The sequence below is a fragment of the Ambystoma mexicanum genome, chromosome 7p (genome assembly GCF_040938575.1).
Source record: "Ambystoma mexicanum isolate Mex_15411 chromosome 7p, UKY_AmexF1_1, whole genome shotgun sequence".
Lineage (NCBI taxonomy): Eukaryota > Metazoa > Chordata > Amphibia > Caudata > Ambystomatidae > Ambystoma > Ambystoma mexicanum.
In genome coordinates this window covers 174,664,292-174,686,685 of record NC_090939.1, presented here as the reverse complement: position 1 = coordinate 174,686,685, position 22,394 = coordinate 174,664,292, and the positions used below count along the sequence as shown (strand labels likewise).

The window sequence follows — 22,394 nt, the reverse complement described above, 5'->3', positions numbered from 1 at the left end:
TAAGTGGGAACAGTGGGCTAGAGCTTTGTTGTTATTGTTTGTCCTCTTTCTATTCCCTTCAACAGTCCAATGTTGAGCTCCGTTTAGCCAGCAAATATATTGTGGAGCCATTGCCTCCTATTTCTGGAGTTGCATATCTTACCTCTTTGTCGATGATTACAAATACTGTGCATAAAGAAACTTTTGACCTATTGGCATTTTCATTCTCATTTTGCTTAACTTCATTTCCGAAATGACAAAAAACAATGCACATGCTACAGACCCGCAAGGTGAGTAATGTCTCAAATTGAAGTGCCTGGGTTCTTTTGTTGTTAATCCAGGGCAAACCCAACTCCCACTTGAGCTCATCTATAGTGCTAACCAATTGATATGCTCATTTAAGCCTCTTTCTACACTTTTGGTTAAAAAGATAATTTCTGTTCTTTGAGTGTCAATTTCTTTTTATCATTATTCTTGTCATTACTTGCTTTAAGTTGATACAGGGCTGTCCCTTTAATTTCATCTGCTGTGTGTATTGCCTCTATCCAATGTGCCACTAATGGTGCATTCAACACCCTGTTCGTAATGCAGCTTTTGTGTTCTATAATTCTGGTTTTGATTTTTGTTTCTGTTTTGCCTATATATACTTTCTGGCAAGGACATAAAATGACATAAATCACCAATTGTGAGTTGCAATTTGTAAATCCAGTTTGCCTCCAGGGTTCTGTGATTCCAATATCAACTTCTGTGGTTTTAGTTGGTAGAGCGCATCACGCGCCATTTCCACATGTGAAATGCCCTTTTACAGGTGGGATGCCCATGTTTCTGTTATCGAGCTATTGCATAATCATTGCTCTTCACTGATTGTCCTAGTGATCAATTCAAATGCGTCATGGACATTCGTGGACTGCATTGATTCAAAAAGTAAAGGAGATCTCCAGATAGTATACTTATCCTATGCCACACATTGTCAAAATGGTTGAGCGAGTATGGCCGATGTAAGAGTGCAGAAGGAGGAGACTAACACACAGGTGGCATGGTGGTTTCTATAGACTTTATTTACCAAGAAAATAAAGAGAGAACCTAACTTTCCCTACTTCTATGGGGGTTTCCTTGCCTCAACTAAAATACTAATGGTCGGTCTGAATGTCCTTGCAAACTAAAGAGCTCACTGTTTTGTGTTAAAATCTCTAACTCTGTTCCTTACACTTATAACTAGCCTAGAAGGTTGCATCAATTTTCTGGGACCAAGAGAATGGTCCTGGAGAATGACTTCCTTCTCAACTGGCTAGTACATTTCTGGTTTGCAAGTTCGTAACCGAGGGTAATGACTCCCTTCCCGTGGTCCCAATACTTTTCAGAAAAAGGATTGTCAAACTTGTAACACTCTGGATCAGAAATGTTCTCAGCCCCCGGGGAATTACTTCCTTCCCCTGGATCACAATATGCTGTAGTTTGATTATTTTTGTCGATTCAACGCCCTGCAGAATGACTCTGTTCCCCTGGTCTATGGCTTTCACTGTTTCTAACACACAGCCAGGGAGATGACTCCTTTCGTTGACCTCTTGGTTAGATTGTTCTATTTCCTGTAGATGTTGCACTAACAGGAGAATGACTCCAATCTCCTGGTATCTTGATTTCACAATCACTTCACACTCAGCGGTACCCAGGGGTCTTTCTCAACAGTTCATTTTCAAGTACGATCCCTGACCCAGGTTTCCCCAGTATCGCGCACTTGGTCTTCTGGCTTGCCAAGTACAGCCATGAGGAAGAGGGTCACTCTCTTTTGCCTTTTCAGATAGTGGATCCGAGACCTGTATTTCTCTATTCAGCTCGTTGGGCAGACATGGTTCACTATCCTGCCAAGTACTGTCAAGAAGAAGATGATTTGTAAAGCTCTTCTTTTGTGTGTGCGAGTCCCAGATCTGTGTCTCTAGTCTGTCAGGTACTGCCAAGAAGTAGACAATGTGTACTTCTTATCCCCCATGGGTGCAGGTACCAGATCAGTCTTTCTCTCTCAGTGTTCACTTCTCCCCCAGGGGTTTCCTTCTTGTCCCTCTGTGGGTTCTTGTCTGCTCTCTTCTGAGTCTTCTTTGTTTGACTCTTAAGCCCCCACCCATTGTCCTGGCAACCCAGATACCTTTTGGGATCTCCTCCACATCCTCTTTATTTTTTTTATTTTATTTTATTTATTTGTTACACGCCCAGACCCTCGGGTGTCACGGCGTGGTTATAAGACAGCTTAGTAATTAGTAGAATTCAAACATTACATTAGTTGCATTACATGATATAAATTACAAAATATTCACAACAATATACAGTGGACTAAATATTCACAACAGTATACGATGGACGGGGTCCTATCTTTGGGTGCTAATATTGGTTGAATAACCAGGTTTTTAACTGTTTCTTAAAGACCGTGAAGGAGGATGCTTTTTTGATGTTGATGGGTAGGGTGTTCCAGTGTTTGGGGGCTAAAGTGGTGAAGCTGCTGCCCCCTGCTCTTGTGGTTTTGAATCGGGGGGGGGGGGTCCAGGAGGAGTTTGTCATTGGATCTAAGTAATCTCATGTCAGATTTGGGATGCAGCATGTTATTGAGGTTGATAGGTCCTTTTCTGGTAAGGCATTTGTGGGTGATGCATAATGTTTTGAAGATAATTCGGGCTTTGATGGGGAGCCAGTGGGCATCTTTCTGTCATGATGCCCGCTCCCGGGGAGCCGGTTCAAGCCCGGCGTCCCCGAAAGCGGGCATCCAGTCCCCAAGGAAGGACCCAGCAACCCCACATAGGGGCCCTTTGGACAGTGTCCTGGCACCTATGGCGCCAGGCTCATAAAAGACATCAGTTCTGGCGCCATAGGCGCCAGGATCATTATGGAAGTGCTTGGGTGCACTTACCTGATGCAGACCATGCTGCAGGATCCCGGCCTCCTTGAGGCCTGAAAGGAACTACTTTACCTGTGGGACTCATTTACCATCCGGGCGTGGTTGGGGAAGGATACATACCTGATTGGAGGAAGGATACATACCTGGAACTTCTTCCAAGGCTATTTAAACCCCACCCGAACAGCCACATGTGCTTCGCGTTGTTCTGCATCTAGCAGCTGGACGCTCACCGTGTCTGCTCCTGCATCCCGACTTCTGCCACGCCTGCCAGCATCCTGGATCACCTGCAAAGGAAGAGAAGAAGAGAACAGAAGAAGGAAAAGTCCTTACCTGCTAAATCCGCATCCCGGAGACATCTCGCCGACAATCCTGAAAAGGAAGACTTTAATTTAAAAGCTCATCGCGTCGATCGCTGCAGCGCCGCATTCCACTCACCTTCACAGGGCGCCTCCATGTTCAGCAGCGATCATCCGGATTCGCAGTCGCTCCCCAGCGCCTAGGTAGAAAAACACCAGAACAAAAGGTGAGAGAGAGAAGGGAATAAGGAAAGATAAATCTCCATGTTAAGACTTACCTGTTGATTCATTGCCTCTTCATTTCGGGTCCGCGCCGCATCCTGGCATTTCCGGACCCCGGCCCCTAAGGGGAAAAAGAGACATCAGCGTTATTGAGCGAATGAAAAGACATTACCAAAAAACGCTCATTTAAGATTTACCTGATTTCTACAAGGATTTTACCTCTCATCTCGGGTCGGTGCCTGTTCCCCGGCATTCCGTACCCCGGCCCCTATGGGGAAGAAGACACTTGCATTAGTACATTAATGCATGGACACAAGGGGAACCTCTTATCAAAATAAACTTACCTGGAAGCCAAGCAAGTTTGGTTCTCACCAATCCGAAAATCCAGTGAAGGAACTGGATACCAACGCGCCCCTGCATCAGAAGCAGGATGGATAGCTCGTCTTTCCAGACCCTAAGGTGAGACGCTACGAGAAATCACAGAAGGGTTTCAAGGAGGGTGAGAGGGGACAGTGGGAGGCCGATTGCATTACCCCGCAGACAGTTAATCCCCTATTTTCGCCTACAGAAGGATACTTCTGTGAGCCAGACAAGCCAGATTTGGGGGCCCGGTCCAGTCCGTCTTCCGAACCCTGCGCATCACCTTAGAAGAGGTCACAGCAGCGCAAACCAGGCCAGCGCCTCCGTGGGAGTCAGGTGAGCGTAACACTTTCCTAGTCTTGGATATATGGTCTGATTTTTTTATGCCTAGAGCTGCCCTCAGGACTTTATTTTGCAAAAGTTGCATTTTGGCTAGGTTGGTGTTGGAGGTGTCCAGTAGTAATACATTACAGTAGTCCAATTTCTATAGGACCAGTGCTCTGGCTAGGGTGAGGCAATTTGCTGGGGTCAGAAATTGTTGGCTGAGCGCAATTAATTTGGAGGTGTAGGCCGTGGAGGAGGAAAGTACATTGATATGTTTAGTCATGGTCAGGCTGGCATCGATGTACACGCCCAGTGTTTTTACTTGCTTCAACACTGGAATATTGGTACCGTCGATATTGATGGTTGAATATTCTGGCTGAAGGGTTGCTATTTTGGCTGGAGATCCTACGATGAGGACTTCTGTCTTCTCATCGTTAAGACATAGGCTGTTTAGTGCCATCCAGTTTTGTATGATGACGTAAATTTTATTGATTGTTAATGTGTCCTGGTCATAGTTGCCTGTAAGAGGTATAAGGATCTGGGTGTCATCTGCAAAATTTGTGTATATGACACCCATATCGTCAAGTGCTGAGAACAGGAGTTTGGTATATGCGTTGTACAGCGTGGGAGAAAGGCAAGAGCCTTGGGGCACTCCTATGGGGACTGGGATGGGGTTGGCTGCTTCTTTGCCTATGGACACTCTGGAGGTGCGGTCGGTTAAGAAGGATTTCACCCAAGCAGTGGCTGCCCTAGAGAAATTAAACTCGCGGGAAAGTGAGTTGCAGAGTTTGTCGTGGTCCACCAGGTCAAACGCGGCTGAGAGGTCCAACAGCAGGAGAATGCAAAGTTTCCCTGAATCTCTGATGGCATCCATCTGGATTTTGAGGTCCAAGAGAGCTGTTTCAGTGCTGTGGTTGGGCCTGAAACCTGATTGTCTGGTACCGAGGAGCTGGTTAGATTCTAAGTGGGTTTGAATTTGGTTGTAGGCCAGTTTGTCGATGATTTTGAATAAAAATGGGACCGTGGTTATGGGGCGATAATTAGTTTGAATGGTGGGGTCTAGATTTGTTTTTTTTCGAAGCGGGGTAACCCAGGCTTCTTTAATGCAGGTCGGAACTGTATTGGAGTTGAATGAGGCATTGACAAATTTAGTGATGAGGGGGGTCAGGGTGGGTGCACAGGCTTTGACTAATTTGGCTGGGACAGTGTCTCCTTTGCAGTTGGATGCTTTTAGTTTGGAGACTGTGTCGAGCACAAGATCGTGGGTGACTGGTGTGAATTGAAAGGGGGGGTTGGAGTTGTCGCTGGAAAAGGTACAGGGATAAGGGGTGGGGGAGTTTTTGGTTGCTAGGAGTGTTTTTTTGGAATTGATTTTATTTTGCAGCATAGTGATTTTGGAGGCAAGAGCATCTTGTATGGTGGTACACCATTCTTTGCTTGTGTTTGTGGGTGTGTCGGTCGGAAGTGGATTTTCAAGTTCTCTAAGGATAGAGAAGAGCTCTTTGGAGTCTGATGCTGCATTGCTAATACGAGCATTGTAGGCGTTTGCTTTATGGGTGATGATAGCTGATTTGTAGAGGGTATTTGCGTCTTTGAATGCTTTGGCTGAGTCCGGGGAGGGATGTTTATTATGGGCATGCTCGAGAGAGCGTTTTTTCCTTCTAAGGGCGATTAGTTCCTCGTTGAACCAGAAGTTGGATTTTTTAGTGAGGCATCTGGTTAGTCTTGTGGCGTTCTCTTCTTCTGCTTTGGTTTTTAGCATGCTGCAGAGGCTCCGCAGCTGTGGTTCCTCGCAGGATGTGCATCTTCAATCGACCGCATGGTACAGCTTCCTCACACACCTGCACCTCTGCTTCACCAGCTTTCGAGTCAGTCCTACAAGGCCTTTACCTTCTCTCCAGCGACCCAACCACCAGCCTCTTCCACCGGATGGCTTGCCCACTCGCGCCTCCTCAAGGGATGGCTCAACAACTTTGAAAGTCCTTCTTTCCTTTTTATGATGAATGGGCAAAGATAACTGGAATGCTCATTCAAGTTCTCACTGGTGCTCTTCATCGTTCTGCACCTCCTACGCATCCTCATTTTGTGTAAGTATGTCTCTATTAGGTAGTCCCTACTCCCCTTCGTCCCAGTAGTTGTTATGTCTTCAGGTTTATTAACATACATGGAAGTGTGTGATGTTGGATTGGGGCTTATGGAATATGGACGGGCATACCACGTTCTCCCGAGATGTTCCCCCTTGTCTCCAGAGTCTCTCCCCATGAAATCACCCCACTGTGCATCAGCCCAGGGGTTCTATCGGGTAGCGGCCTCACCGCTATGGCCTCCTGGGAAGGGGCTACCCCTCGGGAGAAGTGACATCTAGGTATTCATCACACTAGCCATCTACCTCTCCACACCCAACTTAATGAAAGGGTATTGGCAGATATCTTTGGCACGTGAAGATCATGAGACAAAAGCTTTTCCCACCTCTGCTAGCCTGTGTGGCAGTACAACACATAGAATAAACAGCAACCAAATCTGGCCACTCAAAAACGGGGTTGTTAAATTTATCGGAAGTGTGATGAACTATTATAATTTGAGCTAGTGCTTACTGAAGTGGTTACATGATGAGTGAGGTTAATTTTAAATATTTATTTTCTGGAATTGGTATTACATTGGGATTATTTTTTATATACATTTGGTAATAGAGAACACTGTGTTGTCAGAGTATCATTTGTAAAGAGGATTGTTTTTGTTTTCAATGACACGTATGATGGTAAAAGTCCCTCCATTTGCCTTAATATGTGGTGTCATGATAAAATGACAAAGAATTTTAAGTACATTCTTTTATAAAAACTAAGAATACCATTTTCTTTCTGGTAGATTCTGACATGCAAGGTTAGGGAACTACCTATGTGAGTATTTTCTTTATTTCTATAGTAGTTTTACCAATGCGACATGAAGTGCTATATTTAGTGGCCTGTTGTGTAATTCTAGAAGAGGGATGGTTGATACAGACTGTGCACCGGTGGTGAGAAGACAGTTGAGTTTATGTATGTTAAAGTCCAAAAGAATTGCACATAAAGACATTGTTAAAATATTGACTCAGTTGTTTTCATATATGTGGATTTAGGTGTGGATGTTTATCTATGAAATACAGGATGCTTAGATCTTCGGTTAGAGCGATGTGGTAGGTGGTTAAGAGAATATTCATCTGATCATGCAGTGTGCACTCTGAGGTTTTATCTTAAAAAGAATAGAAACATGGGGACTCTTGACTGTTCTTCACACAGAGCACATGGGAATGATAGTTAATTCTGGACACCACTTTGTGGTGCATGGTTGGTTGGATAGTATACTTAAACTATCTTTTAAGGTTTTGACTTCATTTATCATGAGATGAAGTGTTAGGAATTCAGTGCAAAGGATACTAATTTGTGAATTTGTGTGTGTATTTTAATGTAGAGGACAGTCCCTGAAGAAGAGTTGTTTAAACTTGAAACGCATCAGACAGCATAAAAGAACTTGCAAGTCGTCACTAAGAGTTGAAATTGTGATTGTAACTCTGCTTTGTATGAAACATTCTGTACTGAATATTGATTGGCTGCTGATGATAATGTTCCATTAAATGTTCATATCTAAACGAAACGATGACTACCTGCATATTATTTAGGAAGCGATGGATATTTGCAAATGATTTATAATTAAAAATCGATATGATTGAGCAATGTGCATCAATTGTCCACATCGAATGATCGATGTTGTGCATAGCACTTCAAACACTCTGCCAGAAAATGTTTTGTAGAGGACAGGCAGGGACCAACTTGGGTCGCACATCAATTATAAACCTGTATGCACATACATTGGAAAAAATGAAAAGCTCTGAGGCACAACCATCAGGCAAGCAGTTTACCACCACTAGTTTGCAGAATATTTGATCTATTTCATTGCTTCGGGTGTTACACAAGTAATGCAAAGGGGAAGCAGGTGTGCATTTCAGAACCTGGTAAACATGTACATGAAAGGATTTCAGGGCCGAAGCCACACAACAGTTGATTTCTGGAAGAAGGTGAAGGAGGTGGAGGCTGTGATGAATCTGGACAATTTGTCCCTTGAGGCTAGGGGGGTGAGCCCGCTCAGCAAGACCCTCCTGAGGGATCGGGGCAAGTGGTACCTCACTGGGAGTGACTCCCCTCTAAGGGACAAAGACTACCAATCCAATGAGGACCTCCCAGAAAGGAGTACATTTTCCACATACAAGGAACAGGAAAGAACCAAGTGTTCTGAGATTTTTACTACAAGTACCAGCAACACTCCTTCCACCTTTTTGGCTTCAAGTAATGCTGGCTTTTATCTGATGGTCGCCATAAAGGAAGAAGGACACACCTTTTTCGATCGTGATGACGTACATACACAGAATAAGAACTGTGATGGAGGTAGACTGGGGAAGCCGTGCGCGACTAATACGCAGGGAGGAGAATCCACGGTACGCAGAGGCGAGCCTTTGCGAACACGTACTGAAGGGGCGGAGCTACGTACAGCAGCAGAGTTAGCGTTGGTGTAGCCGGAGCAAAGCCTGCTAGCTGCAGGTTATGAAGCGGGTACGCTGACCAAGCTTTAGGCTGCGTTCACAAAAGGAGCATGGACGGAAGGCAAAATGTATTTACCGGTGGCGCGACTACTTGAGCTCAGTGGTGGGCCGGGCACTTAGCAACTGACACCGAAACCAGAAACAAGCAAGGTGCCTGAGTTTCCGAGCTCCACATGAGTACCGGTCAAGGTAAGACTAGCAAAAACAGGGAGTCGAATACTCCCGCAGTGAGAATGCCAGTGAAGGTGATAAGCTGTGTGGTCAGAGACTGCCAAAACCCTTCCTGGTACAAAACACTGGGAAACTGGAATGAGAGTGTTTCGGATAATGCACATGAAGGTCCGAGAAGTCACCAAGAGTGTGAAAGCCTGAAAGCATGTAACGGGCAAGCGGCCCAATGTAAAGAGAGTGAAAGAAACACAAATATTATGAAGGCTGGGGAGGCCGTCTTCAGTATGAAAAAGTGAGACTTATACGGACAAACATCCTGTGGACCAGGGATTCAAAGTTATATATATATGTGATTTGTATCCAGTCTGGTGAAGTCAGGAAATAAAAAAATGCTTGAATGGGAAGGCAATAATCCTACGCAGAAAGGAGAATCCCTGCAAAAGTAATTCTGGAGCTATTGTTACTACTTGTAAAAGATGAATTGATCCAGGGGGGATTAACCAGCGCAAACAATGAAGAATATAAAGAAAGAGGAATTTCCTTTACCAGAGAGAGGGAACACAAGAACTGTATAAAAGATACTCTTTGAGACAGAGATAAGCTCTCCAAGAACCAGGCCAGGCAGAAGCACATGCCCAGGTTGTTCTACAAGGACCTTCTTTTCTTTTCAGCTAGGTTTCTCTAAAGTGGTAGGGCCAGTCCAGATCTATGGAATTTCGACTCTGGGCTCTGTATTTTGGACTACGATGAGCACCCTTAGTTTTTGTTTTGGAAGGCAGGGAATTTCCCTCATAGCGATAGGGCCGATTAGGGATTTTTCCTTTTATTTGAACAAACGTATATATACCATGACCCATTGTTGTCTGAATCCTCCTTCTGGTTCGCCAGAAGGCACAGTGGCTAAGTCCTTGTAATTAGCATGCAGGCATTGTTGCAGCAATGCCCGTGCTGTCTTCAGAATTGGCAAGACCACGCATGAATCCTGCTTTGTGCACGCCCTTCACCTCATGGTCACAAGCTTTATCAGCAAATGCCAGCCTGTAAAAGTAACGGTCTATGTGGTCCAGAAGATCATCTCACATCCTTCTGGGTTTACCATGCAGGTCAACCACAAGTTGCCACTACACAACCTGAAGACCACTGTGGTCACGCATTGAAATTCTACTTTGCATATATTGGACGGTCTACTTGAGCAGTGCAATGCCATACAATTACTATAATACTCACAGCAAAGTCTAAATGGGGCTTTTTTGTATTGTATCAGTAGCAGCTCCTTTCTAATGTCTGCTCTGCACTACGACCTTTCAAGGAGGCCACCAGTTTGGTTAACCGTCACAATGCAACTGTCATGGAGGGTTTCACTCTAGTGCACCTGCTTGAACTGAACCTTTCCCACATGCAGATGCAGGAAGTGCGTGTGTGTGAAAATAGGCTGAAAAATATCCATGTACTAGTTAGGGTGGAAAAAATGAGTGCTTACCGGCAACTTTCTCCACATTGCCTTGACTTAAAGAGCGGCTCTGTCTTCTACAAAATGGCCGATCGCATAACAGAACTTTCAACATGATATACACAGACATACATCACAGAGCAGCGAGTTAGCACCACTGTCTCTCTAAAGAAACTCTTTCCTATTATTTACCTTTTCCCTCTAAACTATCAGAACATTTAAGCACTAAGGCTTGGCCTCTTGGCCATGGTAATATATTTTACATTGGATCTCAGAAATACATTTTAAGACGCCAGCAATGCATGTAAGCCTCATTGCTATGAACAGAGACATCACCGCGATTCCACATTATGCCAATCTTAAGGCATCTTATCTCTGTCTGGAGAGAGTACAAGGCAATATTATCCATTCGACCTTGCATAAATGTCTCCACTGTACCTGCCCATCCTCCTTGAAATACATGTGAAATCGAGTCCAGTCTGCACCATTTCAGATGCGCTTTTTTTTAAACTGCATTGGTCCTCTAGTATTGTTGTGTTACAACAGGAGGCAGAGCTGTCTCAGAGGCAGCTGCCATACTCTGGATTTCCCTGCTAAGCTACTTGTTATTCATTGCTGACTGCTGCCTTTTCTGTAAACAGCTGAAGTTATGACATGTCCCGTAAGTAGTCCCTTGCCCGTACTGGTATGTCTGCTCGGGCTCACAGTGCCAAGAGGCCATTCCGCTACTATGTTAGCACATGTGAAATAATAGCACAGCAAAGGACATGGCAGATCCTCTGCAGAAAGCATTCCCCTAGCATGTTTCACAAAATAGCTGGGTGCTGTCCATGATTTATCTGCGATTGCTTGATTACTGCATAGTTAATCTTAATGTTATGGGGGTCTTGTACTGTACACTGTTGCCACTCGCGGGGTCTCTTGGCGCTCTGGCGGATCTCGAAAGCAAGGAGGGCCTATTGCAAACTATGTCACACTCAAACGCTATACATCTCACTATGAGCCTCGTTACTAGTTTGGCAGATCTAGACTCAATTACATTACCTTCACTCATAAATCTGCCCAATTATGAGGGGGGTAGCAGCGTGTTATTTCGCATTAGACCACATTGTAGCTTGGAGGTTTTACTCTGGATGGATTCACCGCCGGTGGTAAATGCACACTTTTCTGCAGGAAACACTTCCAGTCAAGTGACAAAGGTATTTTCTCAAACTTCGCCCCTGCAACGGGGCGGTGTGTTAAGAATAGTGGTACATCCAGTGACGCCATTTTGTCTGCACCGTAATGAAGTGCTATGCTCAATCTGTCACTATGCCTGATTCCTGGTATTTAACACGGAAGTGACTTTGCACTGCCAGAAAACACCCCGATCCACAGAGCGGTGCAAAGTGCATTTTTGCAGCAATAATACACTTCGCACCGCTCTGTGAATCTTGGCCTCTTGGCCATGGGTGTTTGTTAGCTTTTTGCTAAAAATTGCATGAATCAGACCCAATAGTTCATCCAACTAACTGTACTTTGTCAAACGTTCACACTTCTATGCATCAAAGAAAAGCACTTACCCTGTGCGCCGTCTCCTGCCACCGCTTTGTGCTGCTCTGAAATAAGCGCAATGAGAAAAATGCTCAGTAACTTGCACCCCATGGCAGCTCTCAAAGTTCGTGCACGGTGGCAAAAAGTAAATCAAATCCTCGCACATTTCCCAGAAAGGATTTATTTATATGCCAGCCGATATTTGAACTCTGACTCGAGCAATATTTGCCCAATGGGAGCCCCGTCCCCTCCCATGTGCTTTGCTTCTCGCGGTAACAGTGCGCAGGCTTGTGAGTCAGACATGGCGCGCTGCCTTCACGTTCCAGGCCCTCCCTGGGCTGGGAACGGGCGCATTCTTGCTTGCGGTCTCCCAGCCCTTCATTCTTACCGTTTTCACACCCTGGACTATTTAGACAAGAGATTAATAGATGACAAGAGCCAATTGACAGCGGTAAATAACTTTTCACCTTTAACATGGATATTTTGGAAGTGGAATGTATTTAAAGGTTATGAGAGAGTGCGGGCACATTTCAGATGCATGGGTGGAGTAGGCAAACCATCTCATAAGTGGGTGGAAAATGGCAGAGACAAGGAAAATGCCACACCAGCGGGAGCCCAAGTCCATGAAATACAGTACCGATTCTGAGACAAGGCCGAATGCTTTGCACACAGAGACGCTTTTATGGGAGGGCAAAAGGGGTACTTGCCCAAGGCCCCCACCTTGGAGGGGGCCCCATAAGGCTAGCTGATCTGAAGAAGTAAGATTCAATTTTTCACCAGTCTCATAGCTCTCAACCATTTGTGTTGCAAAGGCGGGTGAAATCACCCGATTTTGTTTTTGGCGGGTGAGACGCCCATTGAAATGAATTGGAGTGCTGGAGGCTTGGCAGGTGAGTCAGCCTTTTACATGACGGGTGACACCCGCCAAAAGCGTGTGAGTTGAGAGCTATGCCAGTCTTAAATAGCACACGTCAGGATATTTTATGGGCAGAGGCATAGCCAGGATTGCCTAACAAGTGGGGCCTGAAGGTAATGTAGTTGCACCCACAGCAGTGACATGAACATCTGTAAATGCCTCCACAGCGCTGCTCAGTGGGAATTTACAGATTTTGGGTGGGCCTTGCCCGCTCAGGCCCTACCCTGTCTGCGCCTCTGTTTATGGGGTGCTGCTGAGCCTCTAAACCCATTGGCTTTCTGTTTTGGCAAGTGCATTCTGCCTTGATCAAGTCATCATGTATCACTTTCTGTGTTCACTGTGGTATACATAGTGTGTGTGTTCCCTTTGGCACAACTCTGTAGCATTATTTCCTTCTGTGGGAATTATGCTGATCATGTGCAATAGGCAATGGTGAAATGCATATTGACTAATTGAGTGCCACAATGGTTCCAAAGTTAGCTCATTGTGTGAAGTATCCTTTGCAGAGATATGTGTTCATGTGCAAAACTAGAATATCACATTCCAGTAAGGCTGGCTGAGCCTTTCCTATGTCTGAAGTTTATAAACCTGCCTGCATATGTACTTGGTTTTGCAGAACAACATCTGCTATTATCAGCAATGTACCTGTACCAGATAGGGGTTGCTATAAAAACTAACATATCATCCGTATGGTGAAGGTCTAGAAATTGGTTTGTTCAGATGGGGTGTTGTAAAACTAGGCAATCGCCTCCAACGATGGCATTAACTGTTAGTTCAAGAGGTGAATAAGTATCCAAATTCAAGACTGTGGAACAACAGCGTTCATGTTTGTATCCTGGATTTGCCAGCAGACGATAAAAGGGATCCTGGTCAAATAATCCAATATATCTTACATTACTGTGCTGTCTTCTGTGAGGTTTGCCTTCTTGCATGCTGCTGGTATCATTTAGCCCATTACTTGATCTTTCTTCTTATTTAGGCCATTTGGGTGGAAGGGTTGGTAGACGGAAGAGAGCGGACCATATGTTGCAGGCCTCAGGCAAGCATATTTTAAGGTCTGCATGTTTCACACAAAAAACGGTTTGCTTTTTGGTAAAAGATGAAAATGTCACAAGCCATTGTTTTGGAAGTATTTAAAGCAGGCTTGTCCAACCTTTTTGAATGTGGGCCCGAAGCATTAACTTTTTGTCACCCGGTGGGCCGGCGAGCCAAAAGTCAACAACCTCACCCAAAGCAGTATATTCAAAAGCGATGGTATGTGACCTTTGACACAATAGCATCACAGGCATAGCCATGCAGTCCCAAACATGGCTTTTGGTGTCAGGGGGAGTGATCAAAGGTTAGTTTCTTGTGACTTCTTCCAGTGTGTATGTGTTGATATTTCTCTGAAATATAACAATCTACGGAGGGTTTGGGGGGATCCCCCCTCAAGATTTGTTTTCCAAATATGGGGCTGAAATGGTGCATTTTACAGCAGGAAATGAAACCAAAAAGCCATAAGTTTACAATCAGTTCTAAATGGGAACATGTACATTCCATGTCAGCAACAGCAGACAAGACCATTGTAGAACACAAAACATTTCAATGATCAATGTGTCCACAGTGTGCATTCAGTCACTCGATGTATGTCTGCTACCAAAGTGTCATGGATGAAGGTCCTCCCCCAAAATATCAATGACAAATTATCATTGTTTCTGTTGCAGTTTTTGAAGTTTGTTGAAAATAAAATAAGCTTAAAACAATTTTGTTATATAAGAAAAGACAGAACTAAAATAAAATATTGACTTGTCCCTCAATCATCCATTTTTTTGTTCACATGCCTTGGAGGTGGTATGAACCCTGCAACATTGACCAAATAAATAAATAAACCGGGCCGTGGCCTTTAACTGCCTCTGGTGCCCTCTTCCAGGGAGCACCAGAGGCAGTAACAGTCCTCCGCCAGGGTCCGCTTTATTTATTTATTTGGTCAATGTTTGTCAGGTCCATGGACCCGATTAATTTATTTATTTCTGCAATGTTGATCGGACAACCCCTTTGGTTGGCAGAGCACCAGTTTAAAAATGGAGAATGTTAATTACATCTCGTTCTCCAACGAATTATATAAAAAATGTCTTGAATTACCATCCATTTTGGGCCCACCAGTAGTGGCTTCTACTATAACGCCTCCGCCGAGCCGAGCAATCCCAATGACTTAGATCTTCTAACTCAAAAAAAGCAAAAACGAATAAGAACGGAATCACACGGCCAGTTAATGGTTGAATGCCTGAAGGCCAGTGTGATTTCGGAAGGGTTACAGGTCAAAAACATCCCCGTGTCTTTTTAGATAACCCTAAGTTTATGGGTAACTTTAGTGGGGTCGCTAACAAATGCTCCTGTGATTGGGTTATCTTGGTGATAGAGACGGCTGAAGAAGAGGCCAACAAACAGAAAGAAGAACTTCTGACACTAGAAAAGAAAATCCAGGAGGAATCTGTCATCCCTGAGACGAAAATCCTACTGGAAAAAATAGAGGAAGAAATGAAAAAAATCAAGAGCTTTATTTTAGAGAAAAAGATCTGGAAACTAAAGAAAGATATTTTCAACTACAAGGAGGAAGTGACATATCCATATTTACTTCAAGGGTTTTTTCAACAACAGAATGCCAACCCAAACAACTTTAGAGGCCCTCAAAAGAACAGACCCGAAACAAATATGTCACGTTCTCCAACTCCTCGAACAGTAGTGATTCAGACTCTACAATGGGGCAATCCTCCACTAGTGGAGGAGGTATGGCACAAAGGGGGCAACAACCCCAACATTTTTTCTGAGGGCAGGAGAGACGAGGCAGGACCAAACAGCGGGGCAACCACAACATGCAATCCCGCCAGTGGCAACCCTCACAGACGAGTTTGTGATTCCTCTTTTTAATTTGAGCTCATATACACTAAATCCCACAGAAATCAGTGTTTTAAGTAAAGGTCTTTTGTTTGTCCCTACCAACATTGCTAATCAATTCAACACTGAAATTGAATTAAACCATTTCTTTAGACCATTAAGTATTTTTTCGGTAATGCAAAAAGTGCATAATGCAAAAATGCATGAAAATACATCTGGACTTAAACTGCCATCCTATTTTTTTTACCATCATCAATGATGGTGTCTCCAGAGATATTAACATTCGAAAATAAGATTCAGAGAGAAATACAAAATCTATTTAAAACAAAAACTCAGAGGGATAATTTGACCAAAACAGAAAGAACAGCTCTTAAACAACTCGAAGACAACCCATCTTTCAAGATCAAACCCGCGGATAAAGGTGGAGGAGTTGTCCTTTGGGATACTATAGCATACAGCCAAGACGTAAACAAGCAACTGGGGGATATGAAATTTTACAAAAAACTCCCAGGGAATCCCACTCTAGCACTGACGGAGAAAATAGACAGTTTAATGAAACACGCATTCAGCCAAAAATGGATATGCAAAGATGAGCTAGCATTTCTAGCCAAACCAAATCCCATGACACCTGCTTTCTATGCACTCCCAAAAATACAGAAAAATGCCCTTACCCCTCCTGGAAGACCTATAGTGTCAGCTATTGGTTCATTATTGTAACCACTCTCCATTTATGCGGACACTTTTCTAAGACCTATTGTAGCCATCAAGCGGTCATATATCCAAGATACTACTGCTATTATATGCGTAACTGACCAAATAACAATGAGAGACAACAATATTCTAGCTACACTGGATGTGGAATCGATATATATACCAACATTCCACAGACTGAGTGTTTAGAAGTCATGCACCAATACCTTGAGAAAAGAGCAGACTGTACAGTACCCTCTAACCTTATCACTGAGTGTATCAGATTGGCCTTGACAAATTACTTTTTCCTATGTGAAAAAAACGTATTATCAACAAATACAAGGAACTAGCATGGGTGTGACATTTGCCCCTGATTTGGCCAATCTATTCATGGATAACTATGAGGAATCTGTCATTTATGCCGCCACTAATCCCTTTTGGGACAAAATCTCTACATGGCATGGCTATATAGATGACATCTTCATGGTATGGAATGGGCAAGAAGATGAATTGATCACTTTTCTGACATGGTTGACTCAACAAGCTCCCCCCATAAAATTCACCATGTCCTTTAACCAAGAAAAGATAGCCTTTCTGGATCTAGTGATCTTCAAAAAACCAAATAACACGCTGGGAGCGACACTCTACAAGAAGCCCACTGATAAGAACACACTTCTATTATACAGTAGTTTCCATCCTCTCTGTATGCGACAAAATTTACCATACAGGCAGTTTCTTAGGATTCGCTGAAATTGTAGTAATATTGATGACTTTAAGAATAATAGCATCGAACGGAGCAAAAAACTCAAAATGCGCCGATATCCTTCAAAAAACAATTAAACAGTCTATGAAAAGTGCATGAAACATCAATAGAGAAATCTGCTTGACAAAACACGATAAGTCACAAGGTGACAGAATGACATGTATCTCCACCTTTTCACCTCTGAGTAATGATCTTAAAAAGACCATTCTAAAAAACCGGAGAATTATACAAACAGATGACTTTAAACCAATCACACCAAGATTTGCATTCAACCGAATGCCGAACTTGCGTGACAAGTTAGTACACACATATCCGGTAGATAAAAAGCCAACTTCAGATCAGAACCAACTATGGCAGCTTCCCCCGGTATGTGGGCACTTTAAATGTGGTCAGTGCTCGGTATGTCATTTGACTAGCAGCATCAAAAACATAGACCTGAATGGACGCAATTGGAAGTTGAACACCTTCTCAAATTGCTTAACCAAGTGGGTCGTATACGGCATTAAGTGCCCAGGCGGTCTTCTCTATATTGGAAAGACAAAAATGATGGTTAAGATTCGCATTTGTGAGCATCGATCTGCAATAAGGAATCATACGGCAGATAATCCACTGGTAGCCCACTTTGAGACAAAAAAACATTCACATAACGATATGCATTGGTTCATGATTTAAACAGTGAGGGCACATCCACGTGGGGGTGATAGAGATCTGGCCCTCAAAAAAGAAGAACAAAAGTGGATTTACAATCTTGATACGGTTAAAAATGGCTTCAATTTGGCAGTAGAATGGAATCTCTTTACATTAAGCTGTTTACCTGTAATCTATAACCTATACTTATAAATCTGTGCCTGTGATGGGCATCACGGTCTCTACCACTGATCATCTAGTTGGGTCAGGATAAGCAATAGGAACTTAGGCAGACACAACATCTTTAGACTGCCTATCCATTGAAATATATACACGGACCCACTATAATATCAGGAGTCATATGTGCTGATGGGATGTCAGGCATTCGATCGCGTCTCTGTTTAAGGAATGAACACTAATGTATTCATACCAAATGGATGTGCGAACGGGCGTATACAAATAGGGGCGACAATACTAGTTAACATTAGATCTTTTTTAGTCTTGCACCATGAGAAGGGACAGTTTTTCACTCCCCGTGGTTCAAGAAACAATGTCAGGGTCTTGTGTACATGGTCAGTCCAATGAATTAAGACCAAGAGTATTCACTAAAAGGCTATGACGTGCGAATACATACGTTATATACAAACAGGTGCAAATGATTATCATCTGATAAACCTTGCATCACGGGAAGTGACAATTGCTTAATTTATTTTATATCGTGCCAACAAATAACATTACTGGCCATGTATTTTAAATATAGACAAAAAACATAATACATCAGATAGCAATCCTGTCTGAGAATGCCTAATATAGAAGGACACTTCTAATTAGATTTCTTTTGACATAGACCGGATCCCTATCCAAAATGGCGGTGAAGTACGTACACACGCAGACGCTCACGTTAGGAAGTCGTATAAGATCATAGCAATCCAACATGGCGGCCGTACGTGTACTGCAAATCATAAGGCAGGTGCTCGAGACATTGTATTAGCAGCGCCTGCGGATAACGGCACTTTTGGATAACGTTAAGCCCTACGTGCATTTTTTATAAAGCGCGAGATGCCAAGAAACAGAAAACTTTGACCGCAGGGATACATACACGTTTTGTTTACAGAACGGTACTCCATCGCCCAGCAGCTATTTTCTGCAGCTGGAAACAAAGGCTCACTGGCGGCATTACATCAAGATACCGCGAACGCAGCCAGTAAGTGTTGAGACAGTGATTGACCAACTACGTCACACACATTTGCAGGGCAACTCTGCTAGAATTACATTTTCTCTTCGTCTTTCTCCCTCCCTTTCATCTTGTTGTAGATCCACTGAGAAGGCGAGGTGAACAAATGGGTGATGCAATTTGGCCCGGGTCGGGCTTGAAAAAACACTCTATGGCGACAATGCACCAAGAAATATAAGATACCTCAATTTAATGAAAGGTATACCCATTAATGCTCACATGGGTACGATATACTTTAAAATGTAATAAATGAGAGATGAAAAACAACGAAAGAGTAAACACAGCTCTCTTGCTCTTGCGTTGTTTTTCAGTTGAGATTTATCCAGAGGTGGACAAATTCGATACCAAACAAGATTATTTGACTCCCACACTTAAAGGAAGCTACACAAGTAGCAGGTCAGTTGAGTGTCCACCCCTAGTGCTGTCCATCCAAATAATTACGGTTATCAGTGTTTTTAACTTAGTTTTTGTCTTATTTGTAGGTACAACGAGCAGAGCACATGGTCCAGTGCTTACTGCTCAACTGATTGTTTGTATAAAGATTGATAGAGTCCGGAAAAAGGGGGTTGACGATACAGTCAATATCAAGATCGATTCGGTCTCTGTGTTCTCCACCCTCAGAAACACAAATTGGTGTAGACGATGGGCCATGATTAAAAATAATGATTTCATGCCAACGAATGTCACCTATGGTACTAACATCACATTAATTTGAATTGATTTATGTCAAAAACGATAGTTGTCATAACCAGTTGTATGTGACGTATGTGATGTCCATTTGTACTTGTACCTTTCAGTATGCCGAAAAAACGCTGATGTCTTTTTCATTTTAGTCCGACCATTGAAGTGTTTAGTTCACACATGGTCCTTTTTAAATATGCGTATGCGAATTAAAATATGTGTTTTTGATACCGATGTGACTGTCCTCAATTCAGCTGAGTGTAATTAAATATCACTCATAGGAGTATTCACTCCACTACCCGTGTGTAGGGAAGTTGGGTAGCCAGTGGTGTATCTGTTCTTTGAATAAGAGAAACCACTCTACACACACATTTTTATCTTTTTTCTTTTCTTTCAATTTGCCATGTGAATAAATACACAGTGATCAGCAAACATTATTTTGTGTCCAGTCTCTCTGGGTGGAACTCCACATATGTTGTGCCAATTATCCTCTACCTAAACAGACATGTGTACTGCTAGACTATCCCTAAATACATATGTTTCTCTCCATATGGGTCTATATGCTGGACAGTCTTCAGGGGATAAAGTTTCTAGTGATACTCGCTGAGAAATGTTCATTTGATTTTCCTGCAGGGATGACCTGACTGGCAGACAAGTAGCCTTATTTCTTCAATATAGTCTACAAAATTAAGAAAAACATGTTTGACTCAAAAATACTTCATAAACTGGTCAAGCAATTGTTGTGCAATTGTCAAATGGAGGGACTAAAGTGTTACATACCTAGAGGAGATACATTCCTGATGATTTCAAACTGTAAGCACAATGCAGTCTCCAAATGTAGAGCAGGTTACTCAAAAACCTCTGAATTATAGATCTGGCAGAAGAAAAAAACATTGGGCCTCATTCCGAGTCTGGCGCTAACCAATGGCTCTATTAGCGCCTTGGTCGGCGCCGGACCCGTACTGGCACCGCCCTGGTGGAATGGGAAATTACTGCCCTATTCCGAGTTGACCAGGGCGGTAATTTCCCATTCTCCAGGGCTCTTCCCCATTCCCAAATGAGCCCCCATAGGGCTCAATGGGAATGGGGAAATTGCAAATAACGGTGACCGTACTTTACGGCCACCGTTATTGGCTTAAAAGCCCCTTTGCGCCCTCGTTCCTAACGCCTGCTAAAAGCAGGCGTTAAGGACAAGGGCGGAAAGGGAACTCGGAATGTGGCGGTAAGGGATTACCGGCACCGGTCTCGTTAACGGTGACCGGTATCCCTTACCGCCATACTTGGAATGAGGCCCATTGGCTATAGTCACCCATATTTGGATAAAAATATCAGCAAGCATAAAGATGTACAATAGTTGCTACTCACCCTACTTTGTAGGGGGTCTCATCTTTTTTCTAATGCACTCAGCGAAGTTTCATGATTGAATTCAATGGGGAGGCAACAGGCATCATTTCTCACTTTCACAGAGCCTAAAAACATGCAAATAACATTTCTATAAAGGTTTTCCTTTTAGCACGAGATATTTTACCATCAACCTAGGCCTTATCAGTTAGAGTCCTTCCCTACTCTTTGCTCTTGCACACAGCATGGCGAATGGCCAAACTGTGCTCCAAATAGCCTTCTCCTTAGATGTAGAATGCACTCTAATCACACTGAACTTGCTAAAAACAATGAAAAAGCAGTGTAACAGCGATGCCTGGATGCTGTAGGAACTATAGAATGTATCAAAGCTCCTGTGGATGAAGGCTCACTAGGCATGATAAGAAAGACTTACATTATGGGAATAACACTACTGTATCAACATACTGCTCATAATAAACCTCTCCATTAAAGGGGTTCTCATTCTGTCTTATCGTTATTCCTAGACCGTCTAGTGTGTTCGGCGAGTTTTCATGATTGAATTCAATGGAGAAGCATCACTTTCTCTTCCAGATAGCCCGGAGACACGTAAATAACACGTGTACAAAGGTTTTCCTGTTAACGCAGGATATTTTAACATCTACCCAGTGGTCGAAGTGTACAAAGAGAAGTAGTGGAACTATGTTCCCTGCTGGCCTGCCCCCGCTTCCCAGAACTCCCATCGCTGCACCCCCTCCCACTGCAAAACCAAATGCCCAAACAAACGCACCTGCTGTTTAAGGGAATGTTCTATGCAGTGCACTAACGTGCACATTTCAACTTCTTCCTACCCTTTTTATTTTTAAACGAAACCATTCCGGAGCGGTTTCTTTTGAGAATAAAAGTATGAAACGTAATTTAAAAAAAGTTCAGGAGCACCGCTCCCGCCCACTTGGACCACTGCATCTACCCAGACTTAGGGCCTCATTACACAGTAGGCGGTAAGGGTTTACGGGTACCGGTAAGGGCACCGGTATCGGTAAACCCTTACCGCCTTACTACGAGTTCCCTTTGCGGGACCCGACCTTAACGGCTGGTTCTACCAGCCATTAAAGTGGGGTGCCGCAAAGGGACCTTGGAGCTAATTACGGTACCGCAATTTGCGGTACCGTAATTAGCACCTTCCCCATTCCCATTGAGCCCTATGGGGGCAAAAATGGGAATGGGGCAGTGCCTTGGTGAATGGGGAATTACCGCCCCCGCTCACCTTGGAGTAGGGCGGTAATTCCGCCATCCACCAAGGCGGACATGGTAAAATACCGGCGGAAACCATGGCGCTAATAACACCACGGTTACCGCCTACTGTGTAATGAGGCCCTTAGAGTCCTTATCTACTCACTCCTTGCTCTTGCGCTCAGCACTGCAAATGATCAAACCCTGCTCAGAACAGAGTTCTCCTTAGATGGACAAAGCTCCTGG

General features: G+C 43.6%; 1 long non-coding RNA gene across 1 annotated transcript in view; it reads right to left on the bottom strand.

The window, feature by feature from the left end:
- The window catches only part of LOC138526536 (uncharacterized), a 115,818-nt gene extending 103,800 nt beyond the window's left edge, over positions 1-12,018 (bottom strand). The window contains exon 1 of the long non-coding RNA XR_011283612.1: positions 11,822-12,018. This is a non-coding gene — a long non-coding RNA (uncharacterized lncRNA). The remainder of the gene's footprint in view (positions 1-11,821) is intronic.
- Positions 12,019-22,394: the final 10,376 nt, after the last annotated feature.